At 36.2% G+C, this 15,696-nt stretch overlaps 1 non-coding gene across 1 annotated transcript; it reads left to right on the top strand.

Moving 5' to 3' along the window:
* Positions 1-8,696: 8,696 nt before the first annotated feature.
* On the top strand, positions 8,697-8,803 carry LOC112781539 (small nucleolar RNA R71). The gene has a single exon (XR_003192312.1). It is a non-coding gene; the product is annotated as a small nucleolar RNA R71 (small nucleolar RNA).
* Positions 8,804-15,696: the final 6,893 nt, after the last annotated feature.

Below are 15,696 nucleotides of genomic sequence, written 5' to 3'. Positions count from 1 at the left end.
TAGGGCATTCTCCCTCGGAACGTTTTCCTCTGAAAGAAGAAGGTGGTAGGGCACTTATCCCTCAGAATTATTCCTCCTGAGCATGGGTTTCTCTCTGGTTGCAAGGTGGTAGGGCACTAACCGACGAAATTATACGGCATCCAGAGGATGGTGGTAGGGCACTCTCCCTCGGAACGTTTCCCTTTGAAAGGAGAAGGTGGTAGGGCACTGACGATCAGAATTTCTGCGCGGTCTAGAATTTTCACAAAATAAATCCTCGTTGCAAGTATAGCTTCTAAACCGGCAAGGAATCCCTTCGTACAAACGTTTGGTTGTCACAAGTAACAAAACCCAATAAAATTTATAAACCGAAGTATTCAAACCTCGGGTCGTCTTCTCAAGGAATTGCAGGGAAGTATGATTTATTATTGGTTATGGAAAACAATATTTTTGGGTTTTTGAAAAGGTTTGAACAAGGAAAATAAATTGCAGGAATTAATAAATTAATAACTAGAAAACTCTTGGCAAGGTATGCAAATTGGAAATCCCATCCTAGTTATCCTTATCAGGTGTGATGAGTATTGTCCGTTGCTCCCACTTAGTTAACCCTTACTAAATAAAGGAAAGTCAAGTAGACCAATTAATTTAATTCCTCAAGTCCTAGTTAACTCCTAAGGAAAGACTAGCTTTAGAGGGATCCAAATTAACCAGCAAACTTCAAATATTAATCAACTGCTGAGTTTGATAACTCAAGAGTTACCAATTACTCAACCAAAGCCAAAAGGGAAAAATCTAAATTATTTATATAATAAATAAAAGAAAGCAATCATAAGTCTGAAATACCTCAAATTGTATTAAATAGAAGATTAATCTAAACATAAAGAGTTCATAAACCAAATTGAGAAAATAAATAAAAGGAATATTAAACCTGGAAATTGAGAAGAACAAATCCTAAATCCTCTAAGAGGAATCCTAATCCTAAATCCTAAGAGAGAGGAGAGAACCTCTCTCTCTAAAAACTACATCTAAAAATCTAAAATTGTGAGTTATGAGTGTTGTATGAAGTATTTTTTATAAATGGATGGACTCCTCCACTTTATAGCCTCTAATCTGTGTCTTCTGGGCCGAAAACTAGGTCAGAAACAGCCCAGAAATTGCTGGGCAGCTTAGCAAATTCTTCAACTTCTTGTATTCCTTCCACTTTTGCATGCTTCCTTTCCATCCTCTGAGCTATTCCTGCCCTGTAATTTCTGAAATCACTTAACACACATATCAAGGCATCGAATGGTAATAAGAGATGATTAAAATACACAAATTAAAGACTTTAGGAAGCAAGTTTTCAATCATAGAACGAATTCTGGAAAGGAATTGTAAAACCATGCAAATAGTATGAATAAGTGTGCAAAGGCTTGATAAAAATCACTCAATTGAGCATAAGATAAACCATAAAATAGTGGTTTATCATGCACTTATCCCTCGAAACTATTCCTCCTGAGTATGCGCAACACAGAGACTAATCCGGGAGTTGCCGTCCGGAATTTCTGTCGGGTTTGGCACATTAACCGACATGTGATATCACGCCAATAGGGCAGACATTCATCATATGCATCTTCTATATGTTTGCCTGCTTTGATTACTTGAGTTTTCCTAATTATATAATATGCCTACTTGCTTCTTGAATTACTTGTTATATATATGACTACTACTTGTGCTTTCTTTGCCTGCATTATCTGTGTTTGTCTGGTGCTGAGGAGGTTAGGTAGGCGGTGGCGATGGAATTGCACGGAGGGTAGGTTGGTGAAGGCTGTGGGACAGCGGTGACTAGTTTTAGTTAGAAATTCCCTAAGATCAGATACCTTGTTTATTATTTACGGTTTATGTTATTTATCTCATTTAAGCTTGAATATCTGTTTGGTATGAAGCTTTAGGATTGGCTCTGGCATCCCAGTATCTTACATCTTACATTAATGGGTACTGTTACCATGCTGAGAACCTCCGGTTCTCATTCCATACGTTGTTGTTGTTTTTCAGATGCAGGTCGCAACCCACCTTAGTGAGTTGTTTGATAGTAGCAGAGCGGAGTATCTTATTCTATTTTGTTGCTAGTAGGGTTATTTTGATTTGTACTCTCACTTTTGCTTTTACTTTTGCCTAGAGGCTTCCTTTGAGAGGAAAAACTTGTATAAGCTATTTTAAATCTTCATATTTCTGTATTGTTTGTATATTGCTAGCCGGCTTAAACTTTGCGAGCCGTGGCTAGATTCTTATGCTATTATACTTTTATATTTTGTTATATTATATCTATATCTTATGCGTTAGGTTAGTAGCTTCGTGAGTACATTTTGCGCTTTTCAAATCCTATTTTTGAGTTATTTTCTTCATCGGCCTTCTAGAATTATTATTCCTTCTATATATGTATTTATGTATGAACCTTAGAATTGTTGTAACCCTTGATTAACCTTTACTTTACGGCATGCGGTAAGGCTTAGGGTAATTAGGGTGTTACATTAGTGGTATCAGAGCGGTTCGTCCTGATGAGCCTGAGGGATGGACCGATCGTGCTTCATTGCATACTCTGGGTCATTTTTCTTTCATGCTATTTAGGTTATCTACTTGATATTTCATAGCATGCTTGTTTGTGAGTGCCTTTTTGGGATAATTGAAGCACTAGGCTTTTGATATTGAGACTGATCACCTTGATATCGAATGTTTGGTGTAGACAGGAACCCTAATGGCTACTCGCGGACGAGGTCATACACATTCACGATGGGAGAGTCAAAACGAGCAACCAGCTGATAACCATCCGAGTTCATGACGGAAATGGCGAATCTTGCAAACACCATGGAGGCAAATGCTCCTACGACTCTGCAAACTACGAAGAGGCTGGGTCAACCGGTGGGAAACGAGAACGGTAATGGAAATGGAGACAGAAATGGTGATGACTTGGGAGGTGCTCTGATGACTTTGGAAACTTTTCTCAAGGTTCGTCCACCAAGTTTCAGAGGATCAACTAATCCCACGGAAGCGGACAATTGGTTCCAAGCTATGGAGCGTGCGCTGCAAGCACATCATGTCCCGAATAACCAATATGTGGAGTTTGCTGCCTATCAGCTTCGGGAAGAGGCCCAGCATTGGTGACAAGTAGAATGCCGCTTACTACAGCTTCAGAACACCGATATTCCTTGGGATGTATTCCAGACGGCCTTCTACAAGAAGTACTTTCCTGAGTCTGCAAGGGAAGCAAAGGAGATGAAACTTATACAGCTGAAGCAAGGCTCCTTATCTGTGGCGGACTACACCATTCGATTTGAGGAACTCTGTAGGTTCTCTAGGGCGTGTCATGGTGCCCTGGAGACCTATGAAAGTTGGAAGTGTGTCAAGTATCAAAGGGGCTTGAAGGATGACATCATGATTGCTGTGGCTCCTATAGAGATTCGGATTTTCTCCGATCTGGTGAACAAGGCAAGAGTGGCTGAAGAATACGCAAAGGCAGTAGCCTCGTCAAGGGACACTCATGGAGGAAACGCTAGTAGGGAACGGGATAATTACCTTGAACCAAGGAGACAAAACTTCAAGAAATATGGTGAAGGGAAGCGGTCAAGAGCTTACTCCTCTGATATGAAATGTCAGGAGTATGGGAACTTCCATCCGAATAGGCCATGCCAGTTGGGCAAGAAACTATGTTACAAGTGTGGCTCACTGGGACATTTGGTTAGAGATTGCCCACACCGAGGAGCACATGAGGCGGATCGATCACAACAACGGGGTTGAGGTAATTACGAAGCCGATGGCCAGACCTCAACTTATCTTCATAGTATAGACTATCGTCGTTCGTGTTGAAAAAGTTTTAAAGTTTAGATTGACTTTTAAACTTGGTTTGGAACTCTGGTTTGAATGATTTGGTTTTGAAACTAGAACTGGAACTTTTGATCAAATGATACGAATTAAAAAGGAAAGTGAGTCCTAAAATTTTGTTATCTTGTGATTTTCATTTGTAAAAATTTAACTTATCAAAAGGGATTCAAATTGAAAGGTTCTGATTTAAGGATTTTAATGAATTTAGAAAAATCGTGCTTCAAAGTGATTGATTTACAAATAAAAGGTTTTTGACTCTTTTGATAAGGTTTTAACAATGGACTCATTTAAATTGAACTTGTTTTAAAGGTTTTGAAAAATATTACAAAATCGGTATTTGAGTTAAGGAAAATTTTCGGATTCCTAGTGACGATAATCAGAGTGACGCAGCGGAAGGCGAGAGAGAACATTGACACGGTGGGATGATGATGAACGAGATGCTTTGGCAACTTGTTGGGTTGGTAACGTTGATAGTAGGATGATTCGTGGAGAATATATATATATATATACATTACATCGCGTGATTCGGATTTTTGAGGGCGAAAATCTTTTTTAGGAGGAGAGGATGTAAGAACTGGAGTTTTCACGAAATAAAATAATTTAAATGCCTGAATTAAGTTCCGGAAATTTAGAATGAGAATTTGGGGATTTAAATATGATTTTTGGACTCAGTAGGTCTTTCTGAGTCAGAAAATGTATTTTCTGCGAAAAACCGTGAAAAATCGCAAACCGGTTTAAGTCTGTCCGGTATTGCGCGAGAAAAGTGAAAACGGTCGAAAATCCTAGAAACATATTAGAAATGAAAAACCGGGCGTTAGTGTTAAAGGTTTGGCCCAAAGTTGGGCCGAACGGGCTAAAAATGCTAGCAGGTTGGACCGGGCCCAAGTTGGGCCCAAGCCCAACATATATAAGAGTTCATTAATGAACCCATTCAACCCAACACACCCATAAACACATACACACCAGCTGCAAGAAGGAGAAGGGAGAAGAGAGAAGAAACACTATTCACCTCCTCACTCCTTTCATCATATCTTGAGCTACGGTGCTCCGATTTGTGTGCCGTCAGCGGCTACGCGAAGCTCTTGCCAAGCTCGTCGTTTCTATTCAAGCTTTGTGGTAAGTATCTCGAGTTTCCCTTCTCAGTTTTCGTGCCCTTGTGAAATTTGAGTTTTAGGGTTTGGTTTTCAGTGATATCTTGTGATTTGGATGTTTAGATACACTCTAGCACTTGATTGCTTATGGTTTTGGCTTCCAAAACTGTTGGGCAAGGTAAGAGCTCTTGAAACTCTTGTGATTATATGATTATGTTGAGCCCTAGATTGGTTAGTGATGGTTTGTGTGTATATAGCTTGTATGTTGTGAGTTTGGGAGCTTTTGGAGATTGTTAGTGCTTGTTGGAGTCCTTTTGGAGGCTTGCTTGTGGTTGGAAGCTCAGCTTGTGTTCTTTTGGGGTTTTGGTTCATATTGGGAATCGGTCAAGGTATGGTTTCGATTTTCTCTATGTAGTATATAATATTCATGGACACTTAGGCTAGTGAACCATAGGATATGTTTGGATTTAAATGTTTGTTGAGTTGTTGAATGATGGCATGTGATGATTTATGATGAATTAATGATTGTTGGGTGTTGAATGTTGATGTATGATGATTTATGATGGCTTGAGGAATTTTTGAGTTCAATGATGATGACTAATATTGATATGATGAAGATGAACAAATGTGTAGATTGAAAGGTGGTTTGAGATGTTATATATTTGATGATTGAGATGGAAAATGATGAAGTGTGATGGAAAATTTGGTGGGAATGATAGATGGTGACCCAAAAAGGGTAGATTGTGTTGTAATTGGTAGTTTGGTATGATTTTGGGTGGATGTGGTTTGTAAAAGTTGGTAAATTAAGATTTTGTGAGTTTTGGTAAAAGTTAGTTTTTGGTGAATTTTGTTTGATCATACCTTTTGCCTCGGTTTTCAAAATTTGTTGAAACTGGTTTAGAATTAGAGTTTATTGAAAACTCTTCAAATCAATATAAATTTTGTAAAATTTAGAATTTTGTAGAAGAAGTTATGATTATCCAAATTTGGTGTTAAAAATCTGAAATTCTGCCAAGTTGCAGAATTTTATGATTTCTGGTATGTGCGCACGCACAATCCTGCGAAAATTGTAACCTGTGCGCACGCACAAAACTGTGCGTACGCACATGCAGGGGAAGGCTCTCTGTTTGCAGCGCTAGCACAGCTTGTGTGCGCACATACCAATGAGGATTTGTGACCTGTGTGTACGCACAGACCTGTGCGTCCGCACATGTTGGGAAGGCCAGTTTGTTGGAGGCGCTGGCACAGGTTGTGCGAGCAAACATACATTAACAAATTTGACACCTGTGCGTACGCACACTTTTGAAAACTCTCCTGGGCGTGCGCACGCACACCCCTGTGCGTACGCACACGCCCTGTTTCTCAAACTTAAACTTTGTTTTCAACTATTCCACCTTCCCAACAAGCTTGTATGCTTCTGTGACACCATTTTAAGACTCTTGGGCTTATTTTGGGTATTAGAACATGGGTAAAGTTTTAAAAGATTTGGTTTGGTTTTATTTTGAAAAGTGAGAGGACGGAGGCTTAGGTTTCTGGTGTACTGAGCATAGGTTTGGTGGAGTGCGAAAGAGGAATGGTATGTGAATTGAGAAATTGACAAACTACTGAGTTCGGAATAGAAAGTTGTGAATTGATGATGGTTGTGAGGAGTTGGAAAACTTGGAAATGAATGGTTATGACTGATGAAATGAGTATGAGTAGAAGTGTGCTATGAGGAGTGGCCTCTGAGATTGAATACATGATTATGATATGCAATGTTATCCGTCGTAGGGACTGTGGAAGTCTCCCGCCTACGTTCGGATGTGAGACTTGAAGCTGGGCTTTCCACTCATGTTTATCGCTCAAGAGGAAGGTGGTAGGGCACTCTCTCTCAGAACGTTTCCCTCTAAAAGGAGAAGGTGGTAGGGCACTTATCCCTCGGAATTATTCCTCCTGAGCATGGGTTTCTCTCTGGTTGCAAGGTGGTAGGGCACTAACTCACGGAATTATGCAGCATCCAAAGGATGGTGGTAGGGCACTCTCCCTCAGAACGTTTCCCTCTGAAAGGAGAAGGTGGTAGGGCACTTATCCCCTGGAACTGTTCCTCCTGAGTATGCGCAACAGATAGTCTAATCCGGGAGTTGCCGTCTGGATTTCCTGCCGGGTTTAGCACATTAACCGACATGTGATATCACAGCCAATAAGGCAGACATTCATCATATACATCTTCTATATGTTTGCCTGCTTTGATTACTTGAGTTTGCCTAATTGTATAATATGCCTACTTGCTTCTTGAATTACTTGTTATATATATGAGTACTACTTGTGTTTTCTTTGCTTGCATTATCTGTGTATATCTAGTGCTGAGGAAGTTAGGTAGGCGGTGGCGATGGGATCGCACTGAGGGTAGGTTGGTGAAGGCTGTGGGACAGCGGTGACTAGTTTTAGTTAGAAATCCCCTAAGATCAGATACCTTGTTTATTATTTACGGTTTAAGTTATTTATCTCATTTAAGCTTGAATATCTGTTTGGTATAAATCTCTAGGATTGCCTCTGGCGTCCCGGGATCTTACATCTTACATTACTGGGTACTGTTACCATATTGAGAACCTCCGGTTCTCATTCCATATGTTGTTGTTGTTTTTCAGATGCAGGTCGCAACCCACCTCAGTGAGTTGTTTGATGGTAGCAGAGCGGAGTATCTTCTTCTATTTTGTTGCTAGCAGGGTTATTTTGATTTGCATTCTCACTTTTGCTTTTACTTTTGCCTAGAGGCTTACTTTGAGAGGAAAAACTTGTATAAGCTATTTTAAATCTTCAGATTTTTGTATTGTTTGTATATTGCTAGCCGGCTTAAACTCCGCGAGCCGTGGCTAGATTCTTATGCTATTATACTTTTATATTTTGTTATATTATATCTATATATTATGAGTTAAGTTAGTAGCTTCGTGAGTATGTTTTGCGCTTTTCAAATCCTGTTTTTGAGTTATTTTCTTCATCGAACTTCTAGAATTATTATTCCTTCTACATATGTATTTATGTATGAGCCTTAGAATTGTCGTAACCCTTGATTAACCTTTACTTTATGGCATGAGGTAAGGCTTAGGGTAATTAGGGTGTTACAACTTGTACCTACAAATTTCTAATGGAGGACCTTGTTTTGTTAATGAAACTATGAGTGGTCTTAGTGAGGCTGAAGACTAGAATGGCTAAGTCAGAAAGGCTCTACTTAAAGGTTTCCATATTCTCTTGAAAAGATGGGAATGATGGTCTATTGTTGAACCTATTCTGGTTCTTTCCACCTGGATTGTTATTGAAACCTTGCTGAGGTTTCTGTTGATCCTTCCATGAGAGGTTAGGATGATTCCTCCATGAAGGGTTGTAGGTATTTCCATAGGGTTCTCTCATATAATTCACCTCCTCCATGGTGGGTTGATTAGGATCATAAGCTTATTCTTCAAGAGAAGCTTCCTGGGTACTGCCAGCTGCAGTTTGCATCCCAGTTAGATGCTGAGAGATCATGTTAACCTGTTGGGTCAAGATCTTATTCTGAGCCAAGATGGCATTCAGAGTTTCAACTTCATGAACACCTTTTTTCTGAGGGATTCCATGGTTTACAGGATTCCTTTCAGAAGTGTACATGAACTAGTTGTTTGCAACTATCTCAATGAGCTCTCTTGCTTTTGCAGTGTTTTCTTCAAGTGGAGGGATCCACCTGCAGAGCTATCCAATGAAATCTTGGATATCTCAGATAAGCCATCATAGAACACGCCTATGATTAACCACTCTGAGAGCATGTCAGGAGGACATCTCCTGATCAGCTACTTGTATCTTTCCCAAGCTTCATAGAGGGATTCACCTTCTTTTTGTCTGAAGGTTTGAACTTTCACTCTAATCTTGCTCATCCTTTGAGTAGGAAAGAATTTAGCCAGAAAAGCATTAACCAGCTTTTCCCAAGAGTTAAGACTCTCTCTTGGTTGGGCATCCAACCATAGCTTAGCTCTGTCTCTTAAAGCAAAGGAAAAGAGCATCAGCTTGTAGACTTTAGGATTAACTCCATTAGTCTTTATAGTATCACAGATCTGTAAGAACTCAGCTAAAAACTGATGTGGATCTTCCATTGAAAGTCCATGGAATTTGCAATTCTGCTGCAAAAGAGAGACTAACTAAGGCTTAAGCTCAAAATTGTTAGCTCTAATGGCAGGTACAGAGATGCTTCTACCATAAAAGTCAGAGGTAGGCATGGTGAAGTCACCAAGGACCTTTCTTGCCTCCTCTTGAGGTTCGGCCATGTCCTCTGTTTCTTGTTCAAAACTTTCTGAAAGGTCTCTTCCGGAGTGTTGTGCTTTAGCTTGTTGTAAACGCCTCCTCAGAGTCTTCTCAGGTTCAGGATCAGGAGTCAAGAGGGGTTCTTTATCCCTGTTCCTGGTCATAAACAAGAAGAAAAGAAAAGAAAGATGGAAAAGAAGAAAGCTCTCTGTGCCAATTGGCAAGAAACTCCTACTTAAAGTGAGATGTGAAGAAAGAAGAAGAAGATAGAAAAGAAATAAAAGAAGTAGAAGAAGAATACTTTGAAAATAGGGATAGAAGTAAATAAGAGAGGATGAAAGATAAGAAGGAAAAATAGAGAGGAGGGTAGAGTTTGAATAATTAGAAGTGAGAAGAGAAGAAGTATAAGTAGAAAACGTAAATAAGAATTAAAATATTTTTGTTTTTTTTATTTATTTAATTTATTAATTTTTGAAAATTATGGTTAATAATTTAAAAAGATTTTAAAATTGGTTAGTGAATTTTCAAAAATAGTAAAGAGAGAAAAGGAAGAAGTTTTCGAAAATTAAGAGAGATGAGAGTTAGTTAGGTGGTTTTGAAAAAGAAGAGAGAGAAGAAGAGATATTGTTTTCGAAAATTAAGAAGAGAGGAGTTAGTTAGGAAGTTTTGAAAAAGAAGAGAGAGAAGAAGAGAGATAATTTTCGAAAATTAAGGGAGAGAGGAGTTAGTTAGGAAGTTTTGAAAAATAAGAGAGAGAAGATAAGATATTAATTAAGAAAAGATTTGAAATTTAAAATAAGATAGAAGATAAGATAGGAAAAGATTTAAAATTAAAATTTGAAATTAGAAAAAGATAAGATAAAAAATTTTATTATGAAAGAGATATGATTTTTAAAATTGGAAGTTAGAAAAGATAAGATAAGAAACAAAAAAGATTTGAAAAAGATAAAATTAGAAATTTGATTTTGAAAAAGATTTGATTTTTAAAATTTGAAATTTGAAGAAGATAAGATTTTTAAATTTTGAAAAAAATATGATTTTGAAAAAGATAAGATTTTTGAAAAAAAGATATGATTTTTATTTTTGAAATGATTTGATTTTTGAAAACTTGACAACTAAGATATGATAAGATAAAAATTTAAAATTGAAATCTAAATTTTTATTTATAATTTTCGAAAATTTTGGTTAAAGTTAAGTTAGAAAAGATTTTTTTTTTTTAATTTTATGATGAAAGAGAAAAACACACAAAAGACACAAGACTTCAAATTTTTAGATCTAGCACCCCTAATTTTCAAAAGTTTTGGAGGAAAACACAAGGGGACACCAAACTTAAAAATTTTAAGATCAAAACACAAAAAAGACTCAAGAACGCAAAGAACAAGACTCAAAGAACACAAGAACATAAAAAGAACACCAAACTTAAATTGTTTAGAAAACCAAAACACAATTTTCGAAAATTAAAAGAAAAGCAACAAGAAAACACCAAACTTAAAGACTTGACACAAGATTTAAACAAAGAAACTATTTTTAATTTTTTTTTGAAAGAAAGACTCAAAGAACATGAAAAACTCAACAAGAACAAGAACACAAGACACACAAGACTCAAACAAAGAACGAAGATTAAACAAAGAAAGTAAAAAATATTTTTAAAAAGGTTTTTGATTTTTTCGAAAAATTTTGAAAAAGAAGAAACCAAAAATAAAAGACTCAACAAGAACACAAATTAAGCAAAGAAAAGAAAAATATTTTTGAAAAGGTTTTAAAAAAAATTTCAAAAAAATAAGAAGAAAACAAAAATTAAAAGACTCAAATAAAATAAAAATTACCTGATATAGGGAGCAAGATAATCCATCAGTTTGTCCAAACTCAACAATCCCCGGCAACGGCGCCAAAAACTTGGTAGCATGAATCTTCACACTTTCGTACTGTTGTACCAGTAAGTGTACTGGGTCGTCTAAGTAATACCTGAGCGAGTCAGGGTCGATCCCACGAGGATTATGGTTTGAAGCAATCTATGGTTATCTTGCAGGTCTTAGTCAAGCAGATCGGAAGGTTGTTGGATAGATGCAAGGGCAATTCATGAAAGGAATATATTGTATATATTAAAATCAGTGATAGGAATAAGGTAAAGGATTGGAGTTGCTTCTCCTTTTTGAGTTAACTCTGGTACTACTGTCTTCTCTGCTTGTGAATGATCTTCTTCTATGGCAGGTTGTATGTGATCAACGCCATGGGCCGTGGTCATTGATCTCCTCTGCTACAGATTGAACGCCATTGGCCGTGGTCATCCAATCTGATGAAGGGTGAAGTGCTTAGCAGTCATTCCCTGTCGGTCCTGCCTAAAGCGCCCCAGACAAGGTCGAATCTTCCGGATCATAGAACGCTACTTCTATGGATTCTAGCCTATACAACGGAAACCCTAATCTCTCCAAAAATTGGCTGAACTGGTGTCTTGAGAAGTCCCCAACGAAATCGTGGATTAACCGTCTGAGAGATGTATTAACATAGCTGTTGGCTCGTGCTTTTCAGTCACGTATTCACATGAACCCAAGTAGACGTGGGTATTTGTCAAGAACGTTCATCTTAATGTGATGAACAGAGCTAATTTGTCAGATCATCCTATTCACCATGATGAAGATCGGATATACATCTTAGAGATAGATCAAACACGGATCGGAGAAGAAACAATAGTACTTTTATTAATTCATAGGACTCAGTAGGGCTCCTCCCCTCCACCTAGGAGGTTTAGAAACTCATACTGAAGTAAAAATACAATGAAAAACATGAATGGTGTGTAAAAGGTCTGTGTTGTCCTAATGATTATGTAAAAATTAACTTTAAATACTAAACAAATGACTAATAAGGGAAAAATAGTCTATCTAGTGCTAAACTCCACTTCTGGAGCCCACTTGGTGAGTGTTTGGGCTGAGATTTGATGAGATCCACATGCTATGAGGTCTCTTGGGTGTGGAACACTAGCTTGGAGGTCCTCTTTGGGTGTTTGTACATTGGTCTCTGGTCTTTGGGCGCTGGACGCCTGGAAGGGGGCAGGTAGCTGCCGTTGGACGCCAGTTTTGGGCCTTTTAATCCAAAGAAAAGTATAGACTATTATATATTGTTGGAAAGCTCTAGAAGTCAGCTTTCCATATCCGTTGAGAGAGATCCATTTGGACTTCTATAACTCCAGAAAAGCTCTTCTGAGTGCAAGTAGGTCAGATCCAGACAGCATCTGCAGTGCTTTCTCTGTCTCTAAATTAGACTTTTGCTCTAACTCCTCAATTTCAGCCAGAAAATACCTGAAATTGTACAAAAATACAAAAACTCATGGTAAAATCTAAAAATGTGAATTTAACACTAAAACCTATAAAAACTAAATAAAAACTACTAAAAACTATATGAAAGTGATGAGAAAAAACATATAAAATATCCGCTCATCAATTCCTAATTAATGTGACAATAACAACATGACACTTAACCTTGTAGATCATCAGTCTAATGTGCTAGTTAGGCCATTTTTATTATTAGTTATTAATAGAGATGACAAAAGGGCCCACATTTTTTTACGATAAACAGAATCAAGGGCTGAAGTGTCCCATTTTATAGTATGGAATTGTATTAATATTCATAAAAATAGAAGAGTTGAATTGCATCTTTACATTTGTTTTTTATTATATATAGGATTCAACAGTTGTTTTTGCAACAATAACAAAATCAACCCATAAAAAAATCTTAGATATGTCAAATATATGCATACAAGAAGTTTGAAGGTCAATTATCATAATCAAAGTCATTGTTCTCTAAGTCTTGCATCCTCATAGGTATAAAAATCCTTTTGAGTTCCTCGTTTACTATATTTTTAGCAATGTTTAAGATAGGAGGTTGATTTGACTGGACCTGAGAAATTCAGGTGTGCAAAACGGTAGCAGATTGTCGATTAAATGGAGAAGATACCCACAAAAGGACAACAATGCTCAAGTAAAAAGACTCTTACAGTGTGGTGAAATTATGGGTTTATAAAACAAAAGGTATTATATATTTATATCATATTTGGAGGTTCTAATTGTTTCCCTTGCATTACTTGAAGAGGGAGTAGGCTTGGTTATTGGTTCAATTTCATCCTTTATGCAATGTTTTACGCGAGTTAGATAAGATAAGATAAAATAGAGCTTTAAGCTTTTCTAATAAGACTACTCACAAAGTATTGATTCCACTCTTTGATTGGACTAAGTGTCCTAAAGAACTAAATATAGATTAGCGGGATTCACTCCTAAATAAGGTGTTCGAAACAATGCCCCCAAACTAGGAGGTCATGTGCCAACATCATGTTTTTTCATGTTACCAGTCTTTATATCGTTGAGTGTCATTGAGGCCCCACTGTGGTTTTGGTATGCCAATTTTAGATGGGCTGCACTTTGACTTGAGAGCTACCTTGTGGTAGTTCCTCGTAGAAGTGTTCTCGGTATACGCTACACATGATCGTGCTCTAAAAACTTCTTAGTGTCCTAGGGTCTCACGTCATTGTTAATTGAGAAGTGTGATTCCTAAAGAGTCTCTCCTCATCACCTTGTGTATTCTCAAGGAGATTACTGGGTGTTTTTATTTCTCTGTCTTTGCTGAGTGGGGGCACAAACGACGTTCTTCTACCCTAAATTTTATCTGTATACTAAGTTTCAGCAGTTCCTTCTACAATTCGTCGTTTTATCTTCATCTCGAGTTCACGTAATTTTGTTTGCACCCATAATTTCTACAATTTTATTTGCATTTGAAATCTTTGCAATGGTTCAAAATTTCTAAGAATTTTATTTATATATTATTTTAATTTTTTATTTCCTTTCTTTTCATAGGTTGCAAGTTTAATTTGAGAGAAGATGTTATAATATATTTAAGATATTATAAATTATTATAGCATTTATGGATTGATTTTATATTTTTTTTAGTTTGATATTAAATTAATTTTATCATCATTATTAGATTGTATCATTGGTCTATAACAATAAATAGACATTGTTCATTGTATATTCCCATAGATTGTACATTCTCACAGCGTCTGAAGAAGTAGTTTTCTCCTGAATTATTATCATAGATTCTAACAATGTTCAGTTGTTGATAGAATAATGTGTTCCTTTTTTACATGAATAAGTGGCATCTGAAAGGCGTGGTTCGCAATATATTCTCTGTTCTGGCCTAGTCTAACAAGAACCAGAGGACTATCAGACAGATTCGCGACCTGACGGGTCCACATTCCATCCGAGTAACGTGTCCTTCACGTGACATGATCTTATTAGCAGAAGTCTGGGTAGTTAGTAAAAGTTTCAGGACAACTGGGAGGGCCCACCCAATGAAGAGGAATAAAGGAGAGACACCTACCCCTCTCTACATGTACATCACCATAATCTTAATCTAGCCGTCTTATCGTATGGACACTTACTTTAGTATTGGAGTATCTTTGCAAGTATCTCCACTCGCTAAAAAACTAAGGACTTACAAACTCAATTCTTTATCTCAGCTCCCGTATTCAGATCCTCACCCTCACTCCCAACAATCACTCCTCAACTGATCCAACAAACAACCAAACATTCGCAATTTTTTTTCCAGGAATTGTTCTCAATATATTCTTTTTCAGGGTGGGCAACATTTTTTTCTGAAACTCAAGTTTTTGGTGGCTTGTTTCAAGATAGTTTTGGATAGCCGAGATTTGGATCTACTTTTGACTTAATGGGATATGTTGATATTCTTTTTATTGAATTATACGAAGTATGGATATTTTGTTAGAATGTTATATCCATGTATTTGACATATTGCAAAGAAAACTAAAGTATTCAATAACACTAGTCGGACATGCAAATATTCTATATCAAGTTGTGTCCTATCATATACTTTGTTGAAATGAGATTGAAATTGTACGCATGATTGAATATTAAATAAAAAATATAAAATATTTTTATAATTAAAAGAGAAAGAAAAACGTTACAAATGATTGTTTATATATTTACGGATCAACAAAATGTCGAAATATTATTATAATGTATTTAAAAGAGTTTTTGTATTTTATATATTGTTATTTGTCCATATCTAATAAAAAATTAAAATTAGTAAATTTAAAAAAATATATTAACTCTCAAATCTAAATTCATGTAACACAAAAAAATACTATATATAGATTTTATTAGAACAAAAATAAATATATAAATTAGTTATTAATTATTAAGATAATTTTTTATTATTTACGTTAGTTATACATTATATATTTGTTTTGTTAAAATTATGTGATTTTATCATATCATAATTAGAATCATTATTTTTTATCATGAATGGAATAACTCGGCCCAACTCCATATATTATTATTATTATTATTATTATTATTATTATTATTATTATTATTATTATTATTATTATAAATGGGTCACTATTAAGGTAATAACTTGCTACTAATAAAATTATTGAATAAAATAAGAATTAGAATTGTATCAATATAATTAAAATTAATATAATTAAAATGAATAAAAATATTTTCAAGTGATA

The sequence above is a fragment of the Arachis hypogaea genome, chromosome 19 (genome assembly GCF_003086295.3).
Source record: "Arachis hypogaea cultivar Tifrunner chromosome 19, arahy.Tifrunner.gnm2.J5K5, whole genome shotgun sequence".
NCBI classification, from domain to species: Eukaryota; Viridiplantae; Streptophyta; class Magnoliopsida; order Fabales; family Fabaceae; genus Arachis; species Arachis hypogaea.
This window is presented reverse-complemented; position numbering and strand designations above follow the sequence as displayed.